The sequence below is a fragment of the Felis catus genome, chromosome E1 (assembly GCF_018350175.1).
Source record: "Felis catus isolate Fca126 chromosome E1, F.catus_Fca126_mat1.0, whole genome shotgun sequence".
Taxonomy (NCBI): domain Eukaryota; kingdom Metazoa; phylum Chordata; class Mammalia; order Carnivora; family Felidae; genus Felis; species Felis catus.
Genome location: NC_058381.1, coordinates 3,381,641 through 3,405,033, shown reverse-complemented (window position 1 = coordinate 3,405,033; position 23,393 = coordinate 3,381,641). Strand labels below are relative to the sequence as shown.

The 23,393-nt window shown below is 51.7% G+C and overlaps 1 long non-coding RNA gene across 2 annotated transcripts in view; it reads left to right on the top strand.

Annotated features, from left to right (window-relative positions):
* Positions 1 to 23,393, top strand: part of LOC109494175 — a 46,197-nt gene that overhangs the window by 5,698 nt on the left and 17,106 nt on the right. Inside the window, exons 2-5 of one of the 2 annotated variants that reach the window (XR_002738261.2) lie at positions 1,468 to 1,590; positions 2,225 to 2,321; positions 6,870 to 6,940; positions 10,019 to 10,449. This is a non-coding gene — a long non-coding RNA (uncharacterized LOC109494175). Of the gene's footprint in view, positions 1 to 1,467; positions 1,591 to 2,224; positions 2,322 to 6,869; positions 6,941 to 10,018; positions 10,450 to 23,393 lie in introns of those variants that run through there. The other variant, XR_006589598.1, reaches the window with a different exon arrangement.

Sequence of the window (23,393 nt, the reverse complement as noted above, 5' to 3'; positions counted from 1 at the left end):
TGTGCCGGGAAGGCAAGTCTGGTGAGATCCGAGCTTCGTCAGGTGGGCACGGGGTCCTCACCATTTGATGGCAGGCAGGGCGCCCGGCCCAGAGTGACGGCTCACACGTCTCAGCGCACGCCAGACCTGCACTTCTGTGCGTGGTCTACACAGCATGTCAGATTTAAGCCGGGGAAGAGCATGGTCAGACTTGCCCTCGGAAAAGATGGCTCTACCTCCTGAGTGTGTAGAATGAACTGGATGGGGCACAAAAGGAGGGGGCCAAGGGGGGCCCGGGTGGCTCCGTCAGGTCATGAGCTCACGGTCCATGAGATCCAGCCCACATAGAGCTCTGTGCTGACAGCACGGAGGCTGCTTGGGATTCTCTCTCCCTCTCTCTCTGTCCCTCCCCTGCTCATGTGCTCACGCACTCTCTGTCTAAATAAATAAATACACTTAAAAAAAAAAAAAAAGAAGGTGGCTCGAGTGGCCGCAGGAGACCATGTTACTGAGGGATAATTGTTTTTAACTTAAAAATTTTTAATGCTTTTATTTTTGAGACAGAAACAGAGCAGGAGCAGGGGAGGGGCAGAGAGAGAGAGGGAGAGAGAATCCCAAGGACTTGCAGGGGAACAATAATGCGACAGATCCAAGTGGGGTGTTGTGGGTGGACCGGGGTGCAGAGGGTCCACAGATCTTCCCGGCTCCCGACAGCAGATCCTGGGATGCCTCAGGAAGCCTGGGGCTCTTCAGAATCCAGTTGGAAACTTTCTTGGCTTCAGTATTTTGAAGGCTCCTGCCTGCTTAGCATTGCACATTATCTGGGATCTCTGGGTTCCCAAATCTTAACTCTTGATTATTTATATACTATTTAAGTTCCATCTCCTGCTTGAATTTTTATTACTTACAACGTTAAGGATGCGATTTGGGGGGTGCCTGGGTGGCTCAGTCGGTTAAGTGTCCGACTTCGGCTCAGGTCACGGTCTCACGGTCCGTGAGTTCGAGCCCCGCGTCGGGCTCTGGGCTGACAGCTCCGAGCCTGGAGCCTGCTTCGGATTCTGTGTCTCCCTCTCTCTCTCTGCCCCTCCCCTGTTTGCATTCTGAACCTCTTTCAAAAATAAACATTTAAAAAATTTTTTTAAAAGGATGCAATTTTTAAGAGGCAATCTAGCATCGTGGTTTTAAATGCAGACTCATAAACTCTGAGCGCCATGACCTCGAGCATGTTCCTTAATCTCTCTGTGCCTCTGTTTCCCCATCTGTAAAACGGAGAGCCTCGCAAGCAGCTCATAGGATTGCTATGACAACCTATGCTATGCTATGCTATGACATATGCAATTATGCTATGACATAATTGACATAAATCAGTAAATGTACGTACATCGTATTACGTACCTGGGACACAGGAAGTCTGGAATATTTTCTGTCATTGTGATTCCGGTGATTGAAAGAATTCACGAGCCATCATTCTGTTTCACTCTGCTCCAGAGGAGCCTGGAGGTTGGGGCCAGGATGCCTGTCTCCATCAACACTGTGGTCCCTAACTAACGAGCGAGCATCAGGAGTGAACACACAGATGGGAAGATTCAGCCGCATCAACAAATAGCAAGGGTGAGAACTTCCAGCATCGTTGCCATCGTGTGCATGTTGAGTGCCTGCAGTCCCCTCCAAGTGTGGGTCTGAGGCACCAGAGAGGGGATGCTGGAGACAGTGATCACCCACCTCCCCATGCTGCCCCAGCCCTGCTGGGGGAAGGTATCGCTGAAAACGTGAAGGTAACTCCTAGTGGCCTCTTCTTTCTTGAGACACAGCAGGAGTGATGAAGACAGAGGGTATGGGTGGTGTTTATGCCAAGTTTTGGCCCATCCTTTTCTCCTTCCCCACAATTTTTTCCTGCATGTGCCCTCCAGGATCCCCTCTGCCTCTTAGAGAGAGCAAGCTGAGGACTGGTTAGCGGACGGTCCACACAGTGCCCCTCCTCATGGGAGGTACCAGCAGAGTTTAAAATACTCCTTCTAATAATCATTATAGATACAAAGCTTGTATAGCACTTGCAAAGAGTAGGCTTTGATACTCTGCTCTACAAAGAGGTGGAGCTAATTCCCTTCCCCTTGAGTGTGGGCTGGGCTTCCCAGCTCGCTTGGGAAGAAAGGAATATGGCGGGAGTAAGGGTTTCTGACATCCAAGAGTAGGTCATAAAAAGCACTGTGGTTTCATCCTTTCTCTCTCTCTCGGTTCCATTCAGTCTGTGGAGAAGACAGCTGCCATGTCACGAGGACACTCAAGCGACCCTGGTGGAGAAGTCTACATGGCGAACAAAGTCCTCCCCCACCAATAACCATGTGAGTAGATCTCGGAAGTGGGTCCTCCCACCTTAGATGAGCCATCAGATGCCTGTAGCCTTGGTCAATATCTTGACTACATTTCATGATACACCCGGGGCCAGAATCACACAGTTAAGCTGCTCTAGATTTCGGATCCTCAGAAATCATATTATTGGGGTTTGGTTTTTTTGTTTTTCTTTTGTCGTGATCTCACTTTCTCAGCCCTTTCTTGGCTGACAGCCAGTCTAAAGCAGCCACCCCATCACTCTCTACTATCCAAATCCCATATATTCTTTTATACCACCTATGACTACTTAACTTTCCTCTTTGTTCATGGTTTTTAGCTAGCTCCACTGTAATTTAAGTTCCACGAGAGCAGGAATAGGTTTTGGCGTATTCAGAGGTGTGTGCACATTATCGGCAGCCATGCCTGGTACACCGTAGGTACTCATTAAGTGTTTGGGGGGGTGAATCAAACGAATGAAAGGTATATTCTTTCACGGAAGGATCTGTGTTGATCTTCGCATCTCCACGATTCTGAACGCAGTAGCTAGAGCGTGATCAGAGCTCCCCTAACATTCCAGGACAAAAATAACTTTGTAAGACAGTAACGAAGTGAAAAATGAACAGTGGTGATCCCCGAACCCCTCATAAAATACGTGTGATATTCTTTTACGCCCCCTAAGTCTGAGGTAGCATATTCCCTAGACCTACCGCAGATAACTATGACAAAGAACTAGTTTTCTTTTTCTTTTTTTTTTCCTACTCACTTGAAAACAGGTTGCGGACATTGCGACCCTTCGGGCCCAGATACTTTAGCGTGTTTTTCTAAGAACAGTAACACTGGATAATTTTATTTCAGTTTATTAGGATTTATGACACCCATTGTATTTGCCACGGCAGCACCTACACTAAAAATAGGAATTATCGCACCCATGAATTCGATATGGGTTAATATCTAATATACAGTTGATGAATTTCTCCAACTATCCCAATGGCTCCCGGCGTCATTTAGAGCAAAAGACAAAGTCCTCATGGAGGCCACGAGGCACCACCAAGGTGCATTGGCTGTTCCCTGTGTGTCCAATTTGCTCCCATCTCCTTCAAGTCTTGGCTCAGATGGCTCCTCCTCTAGGGGGTTGACCATGACTACCCGTTCTTGAACTTCAGTCCCCCCACCCCCCCCCCGGCTCTCCCATCCCCTTGCCCTGTGGATGTTTCTACACAAAGTATCCTCTTGGAACCTCTTCGATTCTGAGTAGTATGTGTCTCCCCTACCAGCATGGGAGCCCTGGGAGGTCAAGGGCTGTGGTCTGTGTTCTCTGCAACGTTCTACCGCCTAGAACGGCGCCTGGAGCAAACATCGGCGGCTGGTTGCAGGCTGGGCGCGAGCCTAGAGATGTGCCTCCCACCGGCTCTGGCAAAGGGGACCTTGGGTGGTGTAATGATAATGGGCCACGCGCCATCTCTGCTGGAGAACTTGGCCGCATTTCGGGGAGACCCGGACAGGATGAGGGCGAGCCCTGCTAGCCAGAGAGGGACTGAGGGATGACGGTATTTGCTGGACTCTTATCCCTGGCACCACGATGTTCTGCCTCACATCCCGTATCTCAGAACATCCCTCTTACCCTGGAACATTTTTATACTCCCCTTTAGGAAAGAGTTAATAGGGGCGCGTGAGTGGCTCAGTCCGTGAAGCCTCTAACTTCAGCTCGGGTCATGATCCCACAGTTTGTGAGTTCAAGCCCCACGTCGGGCTCTGCGCTCGGAACCTGGAGCCTGCTTCAGATTCTGTGTCTCCTTCTCTCTCTGCCCCTCCCGCCCCCCCCAAATAAATACACATTTAAAAAAAGAGTTAATAGTACTAATAATCACTGGCATGCACCCCGTGTAACAGTCATGATGCCAAACCCTTTAAACCTGGTGTCTCTAATGTAATCCTCTTAATAATCCTGCCAGGCGGGTTTTATCGTAAATCTCATTTTCTGGACAAAGATGATTCAGAGGTTTAGCTGACTTTTAAAATTCGTATTTAATTTACTGAAATTACAATTCAGAACATCTAGCTCTCTTCCTTAAGCTCCGGCTTACAAATCTTATTCTATTTATGCCCAACATATTTTAACTCTCACTTCTAAAAGGAGTTTGAACGTTTGATTCCAGTGACCAAGTTAAACTCCCGTAAACATTTTAAATTGCGGGCAAACATCTATCGTGTTCGGTTTCCTCTTAGTGTACTTTAATGGTGTGACAAGACAAAATCTTTCCAAGTATTTAAATTCGCATGATTCACCCAATAAATTAAACTCAAATCAATAAATTTGAGTTCTCAGAAATGTTCCAATACTATGTATAAGTTTAAGAAATTCTCAGTTTAAAATTCTAAAGCCAGAGGTGCCTGGGTGGCTCAATCGGTTAAGCATCCAACTCTTGGTTTCGGCTCAGGTCATGATCTCGGGGTTCGTGAGTTCGGGCCCCACGTCAGGCTCGGTGCTGACGGCTCAGGGCCTGGAGCCTGCGTCTGACTCTGTGTCTCCCTCTCTCTCTGCTCCTCCCCCACTCATGCTCTGTCTCTGTCTCTCTCTCTCTCTCTCAAAAATTAACATTAAAAAAATGTTTTTAACAACAAAGAAATAAAAATAAAAAAAGAGGGGCGCCTGCGTGGCACAGTCGGTTAAGCGTCCGACTTCAGCCAGGTCACGATCTCGCGGTCCGGGAGTTCGAGCCCCGCGTCAGGCTCTGGGCTGATGGCTCGCAGCCTGGAGCCTGTTTCCAATTCTGTGTCTCCCTCTCTCTCTGCCCCTCCCCCGTTCATGCTCTGTCTCTCTCTGTCCCAAAAATAAATAAAAAACGTTGAAAAAAATTTAAAAAATAAATAAATTAAAAAAAGATTAGTCAGGTCATTTCTAAAGCTAAAGATCTCTGAGCCAGATGGAATCCAGCATTCTTCCCTACTTGACGGCCGCTGTGGACCAGGCAAGGCTTAGAGATATTAAACTGATGTGTGATTGAATCATGGTTTAGGAATCAACTGTTTTTCCACCGAGTGGTGGAAATTCAGGCGTCCGCCAACAACGGGAGGGGACTTGGGGAGGCCGCCAGTTTCTTCCCAGGTCTGTGACATCACACCCCATTCTTCTGCCACCTGGGAGGTCAGCCAGCAATTAGGCCGGGAAACGGGGAGACTTCCGTCAAGAATCCTGTGTTGCCTTCTCTCCTGCCCTAAAGGACAAAGGTCACCCGGGTGGGACCAGAAGACAGGAGCAGCAGAGAGAGGTTCCTCCCGAGGCAGCACAGAGGGGCCCAAACACCTGTTTATTGATCTCCTTTCGAGTTCCATTAAGCCCGGGTAGGCTGATAGGGCGGATGGATTGTTCCCATTTTTCATTCATCCAACTAGTATTCATCGCGCGTGTATTTCGGGCAAGGCGTTGCCTTCAAGGAGCTCACGGTCCCCAGCCAAAGCAGTGGCCGGAGCCGGGGCCGAATGTAATCTACGTCACCGGAGGCTGGGGAGGGAGGGTCATCTCCCTCTGGTGGAAAGAGATCAGAGGTGGCTTCGTGAAGGAGGGGACATTCGATATTCGGCTGTGTTTGCTGGGCACCTACTATATGCCCGAGGGGCTTGGGGACGAACAAGAAAGAGCTAAGCAAGGTACTGCAGGTTACGAGGGGCTGATGTTCACTGAACGCTTCCGTCCCGCTGACCCTGTTCTAAGGGCTTTACCCAGACTGACCTGTGTAGTCCTCCCTGCCCTCTGTGAGGCAGGAAACCCTCGACGCCCCCATTTTGCGGGTCGGGAGACTGATTTCGCTTGCCTGTGGCTGCACAGCAGTCCCCTCCCGTCCGAAATGTAATGGCTTCGCACAGCCACCGTTGTATCTTACTGTTTATTGGGCGGGTCAGGAACTCAGGGCTCAGCGGGGACAGCTCATCTCTGCACCACTGGGTGGCACGGCATCGCATCCGCCACATTCACAACGCTGGTCAGCGACTGGCGCAGAGCCAGCCCGGGTTCGAGGGGAAGGGATTCGGTCGACAGGCAAGGCGCGGCAAAGTCACGTGGCAAAAGCCACGCGGGATGGAAGGGATTGCTCTGGTCATCTTTGGAAACAATCTTACGCCAACGTGGGGTTTAAGTGACTTGCTCGACGTCCTACCGCTAGTAAGCAGGCTGTGGGCGGTCAGCGGGGTGCAGGTGAGACGTGCAGAAGCGTGGAGAAGCTTCGCGAACGACGGAGCCTGGAGCGTAACCGTTCAGGTCGCCGCTTGACGAGAATGAGGCAAAAACGCTAGGCCGCGGATGACCTTGAGTGCCAGGCTAAGCTGTCTGGACTTGACCGTGTAGGCAGTGGGAAGCTGCGAGAAGGTCCGGAGCGGAAGGACTTGTCCAGGACCGTGCCCTGGGGACACTGGGAGACTGGCGGGCCGGTGAATGCGGACACTGCCGGAGTGATGCTCTCTGATCTGACCCGGATAGCACAGCAGGGAAGAGAGGGGCGGGTGTGTATGCAGGAGACATCCGGGGTGGATCCCACCTAACCCTGCAACTTGGCATTTAACAGGTGAGGAAATCGTGACTCCGAGAGGTCAACGCTCCGGGATGTCCTAGCAAAGCCACCGGCAAAGGCAGAGGGTAAGAGGCCTGTGGGTGGAAGTGTAAGCGGAGGGTGGGGGCCCGGGGTCTGGGTCTCATGACCCCCAATGCATTCAAGTGCAGTAGGACCGTTCGCGGTGGGAAGCAGGGAAGTCGGGGCTCCGTTGACTTCAGTGTGGGACACGTGGCACCAGCCTGGCATGGCTGTCGGTCCAGTGCGCTGTCCAATGAGGGGGTGACTCGGCTTGAGTCAACAGAAAGAGCCCGCCCCGGGGGGTGACAGGGTACCCTTCCGTGCTGGCAGCTCGGAGCCTGGAGCCCGCTTCAGATTCTGTGTCTCCCTCTCTCTCTCTGCCCCTCCCCGACTCGCTCGCTCGCTCTCTCTCAAAAATGAATACATGTGTAAAAAAATTTAAATAAAACTTTCTCAAAGCAGCAGGGAAGAGACAAGAGGGGGTGGGATACACAGGGCTTGCAAAGGTCTCACTTTGAAAAGATACTGACTTAAAAAAAAAAAAAGGGAAGGAGCCTGGTTGATCTCACTCTTAGCATTGTTGGCTGAAAGGGGGTTCCCCACCCCCCTCTGTACCGGTCGCTCCCTGGGATCTGTATTTTCTATTCTCCTGATACACTTTGTGCACAGAGAGCGCATTTTGGCTCCCTCCAAAATCGGGCTCTAAATTTAGAACCGGCCTCAAAACTTCTGATCTTTGAGCTCGACTCGCCTGGCTCGGCCCAGCCTGCAACAGCCACTTATCACCATTCACGTTCTTCCTATTTGGTTCTCCGGTTGTCTTAGAAACGGGAACGGGTATGATAGGTCGTGGCCAAGAAGCCTCAGCCAGAGCCTCACCAGGCTACCCGGGCAGGACCCGGTGCCTGCTCTTCGCGTAAAGAACGTTCTCTCCGAGCAGAAAGCGTGTCGCCCTCGCTATCTCCGAGCTGGGCCCCTTGGGCGCCTTCCAAATTCCTCCGGTCTCTCTCCCATCTGTGGCAAGTTCCTGCCCTGTCTTCTCATCTCTGCAATCGCCGGGAAGGGGAGGAAGCCGTCCTTGGTTTGTGCCTCGGCCAGCTGCTGGCCATCTGGACTCAGGCCGATTAACCCCCGACCTCCAGCCAGCAGCCTTTCTGTCGCCTCCTTCCACGTGCCCAGGCTGGGAGAAGGAGCTAAGAACCTCCTAGTCCCTCCTAGTCTAAAACGAAGAGTGGGACGGGTGGGCCTCCACCCCCACGGTGCGCCCCGCTTGAAACGGCCCGTGCCTGCGGGGTGCCTGGCTGGCTCGGTGGGTTAAGCAGGGGGCTCTTTTTTAAAATTTTTTTTTTCGACATTTATTTATTTTTGGGACAGAGAGAGACAGAGCATAAACGGGGGAGGGGCAGAGAGAGAGAGAGACACAGAATCGGAAACAGGCTCCAGGCTCTGAGCCATCAGCCCAGAGCCCGACACGGGGCTCGAACTCACGGACCGCGAGATCGTGACCTGGCTGAAGTCGGACGCTTAACCGACTGCGCCACCCAGGCGCCCCAAGCAGCGGGCTCTTGATTTCGGCTCAGGTCATGATCTCACGGTCCGTGAGATCAAGCCCCACACTGAGCTCCACGCTGGCAGTGCGCGGAGCCTGCTTCGGATTCTCCCTCTCTCTCCCCCTCCCCTGCTCACACTTGCTCTCTCTCAAATAAATAAACTTAAAAAAAAAAAATTCCATGCCTCTACGAGCGTGACCATTTTTACCCAAGAAATGGTCCTTTAATAATCAAAGAGAGGAGCATCACAGAATGCCATCCACGCATCCCTGAGAGCAGCAGTGATGTCACATACCGAGTTCCAGCATCCCTCGAGGAAATCCAGAGGCATAACCCTCCAAAATCAACCCAGAACAATTCTGCGGGAGACCAGGCCCATCTGGATCCCACCTGCAGTCGTTCTGAAGGTCCGTCCCAACCTTCTAGAGCAGAGTTTCCCGAATTGCTCTCCGCGGAACACCAGGATCACAAATGCACTTGGCCTTCGTCAACCTGTTGTCCGATACGTTTGGGGAAAGCGAGGTTGCTTTGCTGCAGGACTTCTCAGAGCCTTTAAGGCTAAGGTGCCTTGAGTACAGAGCCACAGACGTTTTGCTTACCCTTCATAGCACTGTGGTTCTGCCATTGTGCTATTTCCATTCTATAGATGAGAAAAGGAGTCTCAGAGAGACTCGCACGTGAAGGAGTCGGGATCTGAATCCAGAGGCCACGTGCCTAACACGACGCTCTATTTTTCTCCCCATGTTAGTAAGTTCCAGAAAGAAGTTACGGGCCCTGAGAGGCTGCCTTTGTCCCGGCTGAGACATCTCAGAGGAAACAGAACGAAGGGCGGGTTTGGCGGGAAGGAGAGGAGAGAGTAAGGGGACACGTTAGGCATATGTAGAGTCAGGTGTAAAGGCTCACAGCTGTGATGGGGACAGGGACTCAGACATCTCCGCTGCTCCTCATGACTGGAACCAGTCTCTGGGGCCGGTCAGGTGGAGGTCACAAAGGAGAAAGACACACAAAGACTTGTGGAGGTTCAAAGATGCCCATTCTAGAAACATCCACCGTGCACCCAGATGCGTACCGCTCCACTGCCCTCCCCAACGTCACCCCCGGGTGGCCAGACTGCTCCTAGGGCATTCGGAGAGTCTGGATCACCAGTCCCTCGTTCACTGAGGGAACACAGCGCCCTGTCTGGGAGACACGGTGGCGAGCGAATCTATTGTTCTCCGGGAGAGACACGCCTTAAAGATAATGCTCCCGAGTGGTGTCCTTGCAGCCAAAGTAAGTCCTCTGAAGGGAAAGGACAGGGTTCTGTGACGGTATGTTTCAGAGGAACATGATCTAGCGTAGGGAGCCATGTGGCCACGGAGGGGGACCGCTCGCCTGTCCCTTCCAGAGGCCCTCTTGCGAGGGACGTACTTGGCTGGTGGCCCCCGGCTGCCACACCTTCAGCCTCAGTGTTCACACCGAGTGCTCCCTCCCCAGGCAGCTGCTAGCCAAGGAGGGAGCACGGGGGGGGGACACCGTGGCAGGGCCACCTGCCGGCGGGGACGCTCTCAAGGCTGTAGTGTAATCTGAAGCTCATGTTTCCCTCTCCCCACTTAGAGGCTCCCCACCCCTCCCTGCCCCCTTCACATCACTTGGGGATCTGCCTCTTGTCGAAGAACAGAATTCAACGGAGTAAATCTGGAAGGTCTCGTTGGCTGCAGTCAACAGTTCATGAGTCCAGCAGCGTCCCATCTAGCAGAGAGAAAGGAGCTCTGAGTTGCGGTACAAAATGAAAGACTTTTATACGCAGAGGAGCGCAGGAAAAAGGAAGTTCTGTACTGGCAAAAATAAATAAATAAGAAGTGGGTTGGTTATTACCGGGTCACTTTCGTTTAATGGATGGCTGGGGTCTACCAGGCAGATGACCATCGGTGCTGATTAGGTGGTTCTTGGCTGACTGGCCCAAGATGCCATTTCTGGGAGAGCCGAGACTGGAATTAAGTTGGATCTTGGGGGCACCTGGGTGTGGCTCCGTCGGTGAAGCGTCTGACGTCGGCTCGGGTCACGATCCCACGGTTCATGAGTTCGAGCCCCACGTCGGGCTCTGTGCTGACAGCGTGGAGCCTGCTTGGGATTCTCTCTCTTTCTCTCTCTCTCTCTCTCTCTCTCTCTCTCTGCCCCTTCCCCACTTGCACTCTCTCCCTCTCTCAAATAAGGAAACTTGAAAAAAATTCCTTAAAAAAATTGAATCTTGGTTTGGGGACGCGGGGCTTAGCATAAACAGCTCAGTTTGGATGGAGTCTGTTTTGTGTTTAAGACAAGGAAAATAAGAAAATAAATATTTTGAGCTGAATGATACATGGAAAGATAGTCCATCAAAATTTGTAGTAGAGAGCTCAAGGGGTGCTTAAGGGAACACACTTGGCTTTATTTAAAAAAAAAAAAGAAGAAAGATATGAAGTCAGTAGTCTGAGATTCTACTTCAAAAAGCTAGAGGATTTGACGAAAAGCAAAGTCAACCCACAGTAAGTAGAAGGAAGGAAGCAAATAATGATAAGAACAAATATTTGTGACATAGGAAACAGACGAACAGGGGCGCCTGGGCGGCTCGGTTGGTCAAGTGTCCGACTTCAACTCGGGTCATGATCTCGTGGTCCATGGGTTCGAGCCCCGCGTCGGGCTCTGTGCTGACAGCTCAGAGCCTGGAGCCTGCTTTGGACTCTGTGTCTCCTCTCTCTGTCCCTCCCCTGCTCTCTCTTGCTCTCTCTCTCTCTCTCTCTCTCTCTCAAAAATAAACATTAAAAAAAGAATTAAAAAAAAAGAAAACAGATGAAAAGAAAATTAACAAAGCCAAAAGTTGATCCATTGAAAATATCAAGAAAATTGGTAAATTCCTAACTAGATGGATCAAGGAGAGAGAGAGGAGGAGATCTCGTGGTTTGTGGGTTCGAGCCCCACGTCGGGCTCTGTGCCGACAGCTCAGAGCCTGGAGCCTGCTCCGCGTTCTGTGTCTGCCTCTCACTCTGACCCTCCTCTGTTCATGCTCTCTCTCTCTCCCTCAAAACAAATAAACATTAAAAAATTAAAAAAAAAACAATTTACAACCTCTCAAAACTGATACAAGATGAAATTGAAAATCCGAATAGTTTTATCTATCGAAGAAATTGAATTCATGATCAAAACCCTTCCCACAAACAAACAGAAGCAAAGAACAACTTCAAGCCCGGATAGTTTTACTGGTGAATTCTCTCAAATATTTAAGGAAGAAACAACACCAAACTTACACAATCTGTGAGGAAAAAAAAAAAGGAATAGGAGGGAACACTTCCTGATTTATTTTTATTTCCTCTCATGTTTATTTATTTTGGGGGGGGCAGGAGCAGAGAGAGGGAGATAGCAGTGAGTCTAATGCGGGGCTCGAACTGGTGAACTGTGAGATCATGACCTGAGCCGAAGTCGGACGCTCAACCGACTGAGCCACCCAAGCACCCCTTCTGAATTTATTTTATGAGGCCAGCAATACCCTGACACCAAAACAACAAAGAGATTATAAGTGGATGGATGGATGGATGGATGGATGGATGGATGGATGGATGGATGGACGGACGGATGGACGGATGGAATCCAGGTCTCCATATCTCAGTTCAATAAGATTTATTTCTTCCTATGCTACCTATCTAGAAATAGGTCATCAGGAAGGCTGTGCTTGTCATAGACACTCAAGGATCAGGTGGATGAAACACCCATCTTGACGCCTGCTTTCACTAGGATCACGGCAGAGAAAGGAGACATGGTGAATTGCATACCGATTCTTAAAGCTTCTGCCCTGAAATGACCTATTTCACTTGTGCTCATGTTCATGACCATGTCCCAAGGAGATGGGGAAGTCCTCACATGTGCTCAGCCAGGGAGAAGGGACAGTGACTCTCTCAGGAGCCACAGCCCTATACATAGTGACAGAAGAGCCTAAATAACCCAATGCGAGTGACTCGCCCAGTGAGAGAGGACAGAGTGGACAACACGGGGACCCTGGGACCTGGCCTTTAAAAATGCCACCACCCTGAGAGAGGGGATGAGCCCGTGACAGAGGCCAAGATGGGGTAACCAGGGGTGGGGTTGGGACCGAATGTGTTCGTGATGAGATGGGCCCACTGCTTCCGACGTGAACGAGGGGTCACGTAAGACAAGGGTGAGAACAATGAGGACGTCACCAGACGTCACCAGTATGTCAGTGGAGCGACAGAGGAGGCAGCCAGAGTGGAAGGGGTAAGAACTGAGCGCGAGGTGGAGACAGGAGCGCGGAATATGTTCGGACACCCTTTGAAGACGCTGGCGGGGAGGGGAAGAAGGCTGTCTACCTGGAGGGGAACGAGGTGTGTGTAGAGACGACTCGTGTGCTCTTTCGGCGGGAGAAGCTAGAGAACCTTCAGATGTTGACTGCAAGGGCCGAAATGCACAAGAGAAGGCGGTCAGGGACAAGGTGAGGTTCCTGGAAGGCGGGACCTGGAAACCGGAGGTGACAGACCGAGGGAGGCGCCGTGCGATGGAGACAAGCCAGCAGAGGAAGCAGGGGAGAGGCAGTGGAAAGGAGGGAACAGAGCGGGGCAGCGGCGGGAGGGGGGAAGTCTGCAGCGGAGTCTTGGTGGTCCCTGGGGTGGCTTCCAGTTCTGGACCCTCTGGAGCCTCACAACCCCCTTTTTCTTGAAAATATTTCGTGCATCCGTCCAACAGATATTTATGGAGTATGTGCCATGGGCCAAGCCTGATCCTGAGCGCTGCAGGTAGAAAAGTCAAGAAGACAGATCCCAACCTCTTTGGCGAGGCAGGTGCCCTCGGTTTGGACCCATAGACGTGACGGATATGGGGGCCAGGGGGGAACGGACTTCCCATACCAGGAAGAGGGCTGTTGGGGAGGGTTTGTCATGGGGAACGTCTCGGGGCCTTTGGGGAAAGGGGGTGTGTGTGTCCAGATACGTCTCTGGGGCAGCTCGATGCAGAGAACCTCTCTGGGCTTTGAGGGCTGTGACGTACAGCTGTGTGCGGTCGATCATATGCGTGCAAAGCAAGAGAGATGGATCGAGAAAGTGACGCCCTTGTAGGAAGCGTGCCCTCTCTGATTTCTTGTTGCCCCCTTTCACTTTCGTGATAGACGCTTGAACACGCGGACGGTGACGGAGAGACTAGCGCCGTGAACTTCCGAGAACCCGTCATCCTCTCTAGGACTGACCCCTCCTTCCACCGCACACCTCTGTCTGTGCGCCCCCCCCCCCCCCCCCCCCCCCCCCCGCCGGCAGTCCATCCTGCGTCTTGTCACAAAATCTCAGTTTCAGCTACTCCCGAAACCACGACTACATCTCTGGGCTCTTCTGCAACGTGAGTCCATAGAGTTCTCTCGAGACTTCATTTCGAAGTGAATTTTCTTCCTCTGGTAATGGAAAGAATCCTGCCTAATTATAGAGACCCAGAGTTTCGTCCCACCCAACCTTATCTGCCTGTCACCCTGGGCCCAAGTACCCTTTCAAGGGCATCCGCCGTTTGCTTATCTACCGCTGCATAACGAGTTATCCCAGACTTAGTGACCAGCCTCTAAGACGGCCCTGAAAGATCCTCACTGGCTGGTAACCATGCCCCTGGTGCAGTCCCCTCCCATGTCCTATCAAGGTGACTTGCTGAGGCCAACAGAATAGAGTGGAAGTGATCACGTGCGACTTCCAGTCGGGGTCGTAAGAGACATCGCGCTTTGCCCCTTGTTCCCGCTGGGCGTTTCCCACTGCACAGCCCTGGGGGGCTTCCTGGAGGAAGCAACGATCGAACCATACCCTAAAGTCTTATCCTCCTCTCCGAATGCTCAGTGGACACAGGTCTCTGAAGGCATGTTCGGTGATGAGACTCACCCCTCAGGACGGTCTCTTGAGCTTTCTAGGATGCCCAGGGACACTTCTCGTCAATGTATGCACCCCCCAGGGCAGAAAGCCAGCCAAGGCCCCCAGCCCCAATTTTCCTGCAGGGCCACACCAGAGCAGCTCCTCGGGGACCCCCTGCCTCTGCGGTAGCTCAGAGAAGTGGAGCTGAAGGAGGGGCCACAGTCCGCGGGGCCAGGAGCGGTGGCCGTCCCAAAGCAGGTGCCCACACATAGACACACACGTCCTGAGCTGAACCGTCAGTGTCAGGAGATCGAGCTACTAGCCTCCGCTCGGGTCCCCCACCCCACCTCTGCTGACCAGCTGTCTCCCTCCCTGTCGGTGCCTTCTCCAAAGGGGGAGCCCAGAGCCTGCTAGAACGTCCACCCCCTTCCAACGACTCCTGGCCTTCCCGCCCACACGCCCCGCTTCCTGGCAGAGCGCCTCCTCCAGGCCTGCCTTCTCTCCCGTCCTCATTTGGACTCCAACGTCCTCTTCTTCCCTTCTGCTAAATTTCCTTGTTAATGTCACGGGCAGTGGGAGGGCAGGAGCGCGTGTCTCTGCGCGTCTCCCTGTGTGCGTGCGCATGCCGGAAGCCGGTGTGGGGGTATGTGCCCGTGTTGCTTGGGGGGGGGGGGGGGGGGGATGGGCTCAGATGCCACAGGAGACTGGGGCCGGAAGAGGCCTCCCTGCTCTGGCCCCTGCCCACCCCCTGCCTCGCATCACCCCACACTCCCCCAGCTCTTGCCCCTAAGCCTGGAATTTCTGTTCCCAATCCCCAGCCACTATTAGGCAAATTACTGCTTGTCCTTTAAGGCTCTGCTGTGTGTCACCTCCTCCCAGGACCCTCCTGGAGCCCCTGAGTCTGGGCTGGGTGTCCCCTACAGCAATGGCTAGGTACCCGGGGGGGGGGGGGGGGGGGGGGCGCTGCTGGAGGGCCAGGCCGTTGCCTGTGCTGGTGACCGTCCCCCCAGCATCCAGAACAGCACCTGGCCCAGAGTGGGAACTCAGGGCACAGGGGGTGAACGTATCTGTGGGGTTTGGCTGCTGGGGACAGGGCACTGGGATTAGAAAGAATTGGAGAGGGTAAAAAAAAATTTATATATATATATATATATATATATATATGAAATATATGTAAAAATATATATAATATACACATAAAATATATATTTATAAATATTTATATTTTATAATTAATATTTATATTTCTAAATTTATATTTATAAATTTATAATATGTATAAATATATAAATATATATATTATATATATATATATTTTTTCTTTTCTTTTCTTTTCTTTCCCCCCACTAAACAGTCTAGCCTAAACTTTCTCCTGGTGTGTTAAGGTCAAGGCCACTGTAGGGATGTCCGAGGAATGAGGGTTCATCATATCCTTGGAGATGCAGGGGGACTGTGCCCCCCACCCCGCTACCCACATACACACCGGCACCCTCCTCCCCCTCACCCCCCCAACCAGGCTGCTTTCCGGAAAGAACGTGGGTTTATCACTCCTAAATTCTAAACTTGCTGGTTTGGGGCCAGGATCAAACACACTGCAGCTCGGAGCCTCCCCTAACCGTCCTCAATCCCACCCCAAACTCCCGGGGAAGTCGGCCCCGGGCCTGGGCGAGCGGGGCGGGGCCTCCCGAGCCCCCGCCCCGTTCCCCCAGCCAATCGCTGAGTCCCTGGGGTTTCCGGAGCGAGGGGTGGGGGCAGGAGTCCGGGAGCCCGGCTGCGAGGGGTTCGAGCCAGGCAGGCCGCATGCTCCGGGGGCTGACGCAACTGGAGAATTTGGCTTCTTTTTATCACATATATCATTTTGCCATATATGGTCACCAAACGCTACTGGCAGCGAGGCTCGGGCCCAGATGGTGGGCTCCCAGAGCGAAATGAGCTACATAGCAGCTCAGAACAAACAGACCATCGCTCACTGGGCCGGACAGGTGGGTGGGCCAAGAGAGGGGTTATATATAGTTCTGGTCACATTCCTTCACTAATGCATGTTGGCCCCCAAATGCGCAAACAATCTCCATTTCTGGCTCTTTTTACTGAATTTGCTAATTGCTATTCTATAACCAAGGGAACCGAAAAAAAATCCCGGCAGGAATGTGGGGGGAAGAGAGACGCGGGTCATTTCCCTTCCTTGAGCCTGTGACCCTCCCCGCCTCCTCTCGCCTTCTTCCCTCCTACCCCCCTGAAGTCTTTCTCACGCAGCCACCGCCACCGCAGAGGGGCCCCCCTCTGCTGACTCTCCTCGTTCACCCCCCACCCCTGCCACTCCCCACCCCTCCAGCCCAGGTGAGGCTGGCCAGGTGCAGAGGAGCCCACGGCTGGGCGGGCTTCAAAGTGTGGACACAGCCCCCCCAGCTCCCAGAGCCTGCCCTTGCCAGATGTTGGAGGCTGGTCGTGTCCCCCCGCCCCCAGACTGTCTGACCAAGCAGGAGGTGGCACTCCAGCCCTCCTAGGGACCTGAAGGTCGCTTTAAGGCCAGCACAGGAAGCCAATCCTGAAATTCCAAGAGACCCAAATAAATAAATACTGGGATTCCCCCAAAGCCAGTGTCAGGACTTCACTTTCTCCATCCAGCCTGAGGTCTCTGGATTTCTGAGGTTCGCACCTCCAGCCCGGATCTCCCCCAGAGCCCCAGGCTGGCGTCACAGGTGGGGACCCAAGCCTAAAAGCCTAAAACAAAGACAGACGGATCGAGGTTAGACCAGCTCTTGAGTGGTGGGTGCACGTTTGAGGGTGTTCGCAGGAGCGGCCGAGCCCCCAGTGTGAAGAGACCAGCTTCAGAGCACATGCACTCTGGGGGAAGTGTGGCTTTGGTGACCCCCGTCTTTAAATTCGCTCCAAATCCCAGGGACGTGTTGTTCCAGGATATACACACTGCCTTCTGCACGCGAAAAACCGGAGGCAACTTCTATAAGCCGCGGGTGTCCAGGCCCGATGCCTTGTGACGTAATGGTCTGGGGTAGGTCTTTGGCGTGTGATCTGATATATATCTGTTTCCCCAAGCTGTCCTGGTGACCTGATGTGTGCGTGCCACAAAGCAAGCTGGGGCTTCCTGGGGCATGAGCCCCCCCACCCCCAGCTCCTGATCGCAGGCCGGGCCAGCCTTAGGTCCCCCTAGCAAAGCCACTGACCAGGAGGCAGACGGGACCTAGCTGGTCAGGAAGGACGAGTCCCAGACTGGTAGTAAGAATCCTGACTCCCGCCCGTCTCTGCCCTGAATTACCAGAGCCCATTCCTCGACCCTCCCAGTTTCTTAAAACCCCAGTCTCTTCCACCACAGGGTCTGGAGCCAGGCGAGTTTTATAAAGACCAGTGAGATCATTTACGCAGTAGGGACACAACTGGACAATGACGATGCTGGGTGCCGAAGACGTGTTTTTTCACTTGCTTCTGCTACCCTGTCCACTTCAAAGATGAGAGAATTGGGGCCCAGAGAAGCTAAGTCCCTTGGCCAAGGTCACTAACCGCGTGTGGGAACTGGAATACAATTCCAGAGCGTGCGTGCCTATAAACCACGATTGGTAGGCACACACCAGACTTATTCCTGGCCGTCTTTGGGGGGATGTCAAGGCCAACCCAGGCAAGACCAGTTCTGGGAGAGTGCTTGAGGCCATGCAGAGAGATGCCCTCCGCCGTGGGCTGCTGACGAGTGGGTCTCAAAGCCTGCCTCTGCGTTGTTGTTGTTGTTTTTAATGTTTATTTATTTTTGAGAGAGACAGAGACAGAATGTGAGTGGGTTAGGGGCAGAGAGAGAGGGAGAGGCAGAATCCCAAGCAGGCTCCACGCTGTGAACCCAGAGCCCGAGGTAGGGCTTGAACCCACAATCCGTGAGAGCATGACCTGCGCGGAGATCAAGAGTCAGACACTCAACCGACCGAGCCCCCCCCCCCCCCCCGCCCCGCCAGGTGCCCCTCTACCTTCTTTTGAGCAAAATCGGAAGGAGGAGGAATTTAGGTCTTATGCTTTATCGTCTTATGCTTAAGTTAAAAATCAAGAAAACCAAGTTTTGGGGCGCCTGGGGGGCTCTGTCGTTTAAGCGTCTGACACGATTTCAGCTCAGGTCACGGTCTCACGGTTCGTGGGTTCGAGCTCCGCCTCGGGCTCTGGGCTGACAGCGTGGAGTCTGCTTGGGACACTCTCTCTCTCTCTCTCTCTCTCTCTCTCTCTCTCTCTGCCCCTGCCCCACTGGCTCTCTCTATCTTTCTCAAAATAAATAAAAACACACTTTAAAACAACAACAACAACAAACCTGTTCCCGTTTCATGGAGGCCAGACTCCCAGGGTTCTTGCCTCTCTTCCTTCCCTGTGGTGAACCCGCGAGCCACGAGATCGTGACCCGAGCAGAGAAGGAGAGTCAGATGCTTAACCGGCTGAGCCACCCAGGTGCCCCTTTGGAATTTTCAAACATGGACAGAAGCAGAGAAAACAGTACAGAGAACCCCCTCATACCAACCTCCCTGTTTCAACACTTAGCAACACTCGAGCTCTTGCCTGATGACCCCCTCACATGCGGGTTGTTTGTTTTGGGTTTTTTTCCTGGAATATTTAAAGGGAATTTCAGATATATTATTTCACCCATTAATACGTCAGTTTTTATCTCTAGCAGATAAGGACTTTGTTTTGTTTTGTTTTTAACACAACCATCATACGGTCATCACATCCCACAAAACCAACCGTCATTCCTTCAGATAAAATAATCCGTGTTCTGTTTCGTCTGGTTGCCTCAGAAATGCCTATTTTGGCCTTGTTCGGCTCGGGGTCCAGACAAGGTCTGCGCGCGGCCTCAGGGTGAGATGTTTTGGGTCTTTTCGTTTATGACGCTTTGGTTTTCATGTCGTTCTGTTGTTATCGTTGAAGAAACGGGGTCATCTGTCCTGTAGAATTAGCCACGTCGGCTGACTGTGTCCTCGCTGAGTGCCTTAGCTGTCCCTCGAGGGTAAAAGCATACGTTTGTTTTTTTTTTTTTTTTAATTTTTTTTTTTCAACGTTTATTTATTTTTGGGACAGAGAGAGACAGAGCATGAACGGGGGAGGGGCAGAGAGAGAGGGAGACACAGAATCGGAAACAGGCTCCAGGCTCAGAGCCATCAGCCCAGAGCCCGACGCGGGGCTTGAACTCACGGACCGTGAGATCGTGACCTGGCTGAAGTCGGACGCTTAACCGACTGCGCCACCCAGGCGCCCCAAAAGCATACGTTTGGATTCAGGACCTGGGTTTTCTCAGCCCTCGAGGCGCATCGGCGTCACTTGGGGAGATGTGCAACATTTCAGAATCCGTGGCCTTGCCCCTAGTGGTTCTGGTTCGGCAAATGTAGGGTAGAGCCCGGAGCCTCTTTTTTTTTTTTTAAGTTGCTCTGTTGATTCTGCTGTGTATCCCCTGGTTGAGAACCACTGACCCCATAGTTGGGCTTTTCTCAAAAAGGGCTGCTGATTATCCCAGAGGAGGAGAGAGAGCAGGGAGAGGAGGAGGGAGGAGAGGAAGGAGAGGAGGAGAGAGAAGGAGGAGAGGGGGTGGGAGGGGACACAAGAGGGGAGGAGGGACAGGAAGAGGGATGGGAGGAGGGAGAAGGAGGAGAGGAGGGAGAGGAAGAGGGAGGGGTGGAGGGAGGGGAGGAGGGACAGGAGGAGGAGACAGAGGAGGGAAGGGAATAAGGAGGAAAGGAGGAAGGTAAGATAGGAGGGCGGGAAGGAGGAAGGAGAGAAAGAAGGAAGAAAGAGGGCAGGAGGGAGGGGGGCAGGGAGAGGAAGGGAGGGGAGGAGGAGTTGTTACCAGACAGCTACTGAGCACCTAGCACTAAGTTAGACTAGAACGGCATTGTTGGGGGGGGAGATAAAAGAGGTTCAACTTGCCGGCTTGAAAGTTTAGACCGGGGAGCCAAGAGTCTGACTGTAAGAAAGAACAGACTTCTACTACAAGACCTAAGCCTGTTGTCGCACAGGTCACTTTCATACTTTGTGAGTCTATCCGTGAACAAGAGAGGACTAACGGACAGATGATGCTAAAACACAAAGATGCTCTGTGACATCGGGACCTAGGCTAAGTCCCTTATGTGGTTTATAAAGCAAGCCACGTTCCACTACAATGAAAAGAAAGAGAGCTCCTTTCTGTCCTCTTAAATAAAAGTCTATAGTCAGTATTGAAAGACTCTCATTTGTGGGGAGCCTGGGTGGCTCGGTCGGTTGAGCGTCCGACGTCGGCTCAGGTCATGATCTCGCAGTTGACGAGTTCGAGCCCCACGTCGGGCTCTGTGCCAACAGCTCAGAGCCTGGAACCTGCTTCGGATTCTGTGTCTCCCTCTCTCTCTGACCCTCCCCTGTTCATGCTCTGTTTCTCTCTCTCTCTCTCTCTCTCTCTCTCTCTCTCTCTCTCTCTCTCAAAAATAAAGATAAACATTAAGAAAAAATTTTAATAAAGACTATTATTTGAAAACGTAATCTTTATGACTGTGAAAATATTTTTTAATTTTTTTTTAATTTTTTTTTCAACATTTATTTATTTTCGGGACAGAGAGAGACAGAGCATGAACGGGGGAGGGGCAGAGAGAGAGGGAGACACAGAATCGGAAGCAGGCTCCAGGCTCTGAGCCATCAGCCCAGAGCCCGACGCGGGGCTCGAACTCCCGGACCGCGAGATCGTGACCTGGCTGAAGACGGACGCTTAACCGACTGCGCCACCCAGGCGCCCCTTAATTTTTTTTTTTTAAGAGAGAGAGTGAGCAGGGGAGAGGGGCAGAGGAAAAGAGAGAGAGAACCTAAAGCAGGCTCCACACTCAGCATGGAGCCCGATGCAGGGCTCCATCCCATAACCCTGGGATCACTATCTGAGCCGAAATCGAGATTCGGACGCTCAACCGACAGAGTCACCCAGGCGCTCCCTGAGTATGAAAATGTCTCGTTATCCACAGCGGTGAGTCTGATATTAGACAAGATGCAAATTGGGGGGGGCGGGGAAGCATAAAGGAAAAATTCACAAGTTTGACTCATTAAAACAGAATGTAGGGGCGCCCGGGTGGCGCAGTCGGTTAAGCGTCCGACTTCAGCCAGGTCACGATCTCGCGGTCCGTGAGTTCGAGCCCCGCGTCGGGCTCTGGGCTGATGGCTCAGAGCCTGGAGCCTGTTTCCGATTCTGTGTCTCCCTCTCTCTCTGCCCCTCCGCCGTTCATGCTCTGTCTCTCTCTGTCCCAAAAATAAAATAAAAAAAAACAACAACAACAAAAAAACAGAATGTATTTAATGCGGCGAAACAAAATTAAGTCAAAAGCTACAGGTTAGGAGAAAATGCTGGCCACATGTTTTTCCAAAATAAAGAAAACTCTCCAACAAGTCCGTAAGAAAAGTACCAGCAATGACCAGGGGGAAATGGGAACAGTAGTTCGCAGATAAGGATTTCCACGTGGCCAAGAAATAAAAATATGGTCAAGGAAGAACAAGTTAGAACAGCAGTAAGATACCTTTTTGTTTTTCACTCATAAATTGAACAAAGAGTCAAGTGTGTTCATGGCAAATGTTGACCACAGAGGAAGCGAATTCTCTCAGGTATTACTGGAACTGTAGATTGGTCGGACTGGGGGTCTGGAGATATCGGACAGTATCTACTGAAGTTGTAATGCCTGCCCCCGTCCCCCCCCCCCCACCTCGAGAGCCCCGCCGCTTGGTACCTAATCTGAAGAATCCGTTCATCCAAAGAGCCGTTTACAAAAATGTCTTTCGTTCACCTGTTTATTCCGTGAATGTTTCTCGAGTGCCTACTGTGTACCACAGTTTTAGACACAACAAGAACAGGGCATCAGGAAAAGCGTTTTCAGAGGCGCCTGGGTGGCTCAGTCGGTTAAGCGTCTGACTTTTGATCTCTCGGCTCGGCTCCTGACCTCGCAGTTCGTGAGATCGAGCCCCGTGTTGGGCTCTGTGCTGACAGTGTGGAACCTGTTTGGGATTCTGTCTCTCTCTCTCTCTCCCTCTGCCCCTCTCTCCCTCTTGCTCTCTCTGTCTAAAAATATATATATTAAAAATACCCATACTATAAATTATTCTAGGAATGTCTGGATGGCTCAGTCGGTTAAGTATCCAACTCTTGATTTTGGACTCAGGTCATGATCTCGTGGGTGTGTGAGTTCAAGCCCCAGGTCAGGCTTCGTGCTGACAGCACAGAGCCCTCTTGGGATTATCTCTTTCTCCCTCTGTCTCTGGGTCTCTCTCTCTCTCTCAAAATAAATAAGGGGCACCTGAGTGGCTCAGTCGGTTGAGCGTCTGACTTCGGCTCAGGTCACGATCTTGCAGTTCATGAGTTCAAGCCCCACGTCGGGCTTTGTGCTGAGAGCACACAGCCTGCTTCAGACCCTCTGTCCCCCTCTCTCTGCCCCTCCCCTGCTTACACTCTCTCAAAAATAAATATTTTTAAATAAATACATACATTCTATAGAATCTTAAAAGGATGAAATGGGTCTCTATGTACTGACATCATGATGAATTCTCCAAGATATAATGTTGTTAAGTAAAAACAAACAAAAAACACATAGAACCTAAAGCCTACAATCCAGTATGTAGAATTTAATCCCATTTATTTATTTTTTTTTTAATTTTTTTTCAACGTTTATTTATTTTTGGGACAGAGAGAGACAGAGCATGAACGGGGGAGGGTCAGAGAGAGAGGGAGACACAGAATCGGAAACAGGCTCCAGGCTCCAAGCCATCAGCCCAGAGCCTGACGCGGGGCTCAAACTCACGGACCGCGAGATCGTGACCTGGCTGAAGTCGGACGCTTAACCAACTGCGCCACCCAGGCGCCCCTAATCCCATTTATGTAAAAAAAAAAAAAAAGGCACCATGTTATATATAGGTACATGTATGGATGGAAATGAAATGTTCTGGAAGAAAACCCAGCAAATGGGTAATGTGGTCACTTCTGGCAGGGGCTTAGGATTTGAAGGGAGAGTCAAGGAGAATTTTTGCTTTTTCGGTATGGTTTGAATTCTTCACAGTGGGAATGTTTTTACAAATGCCTCGCATATTAAGAGGAAAAGAAAGCACTGTTACAGAACACGGAAAAAGATGGAAGGCTTCCCAATTCAATTAACAAA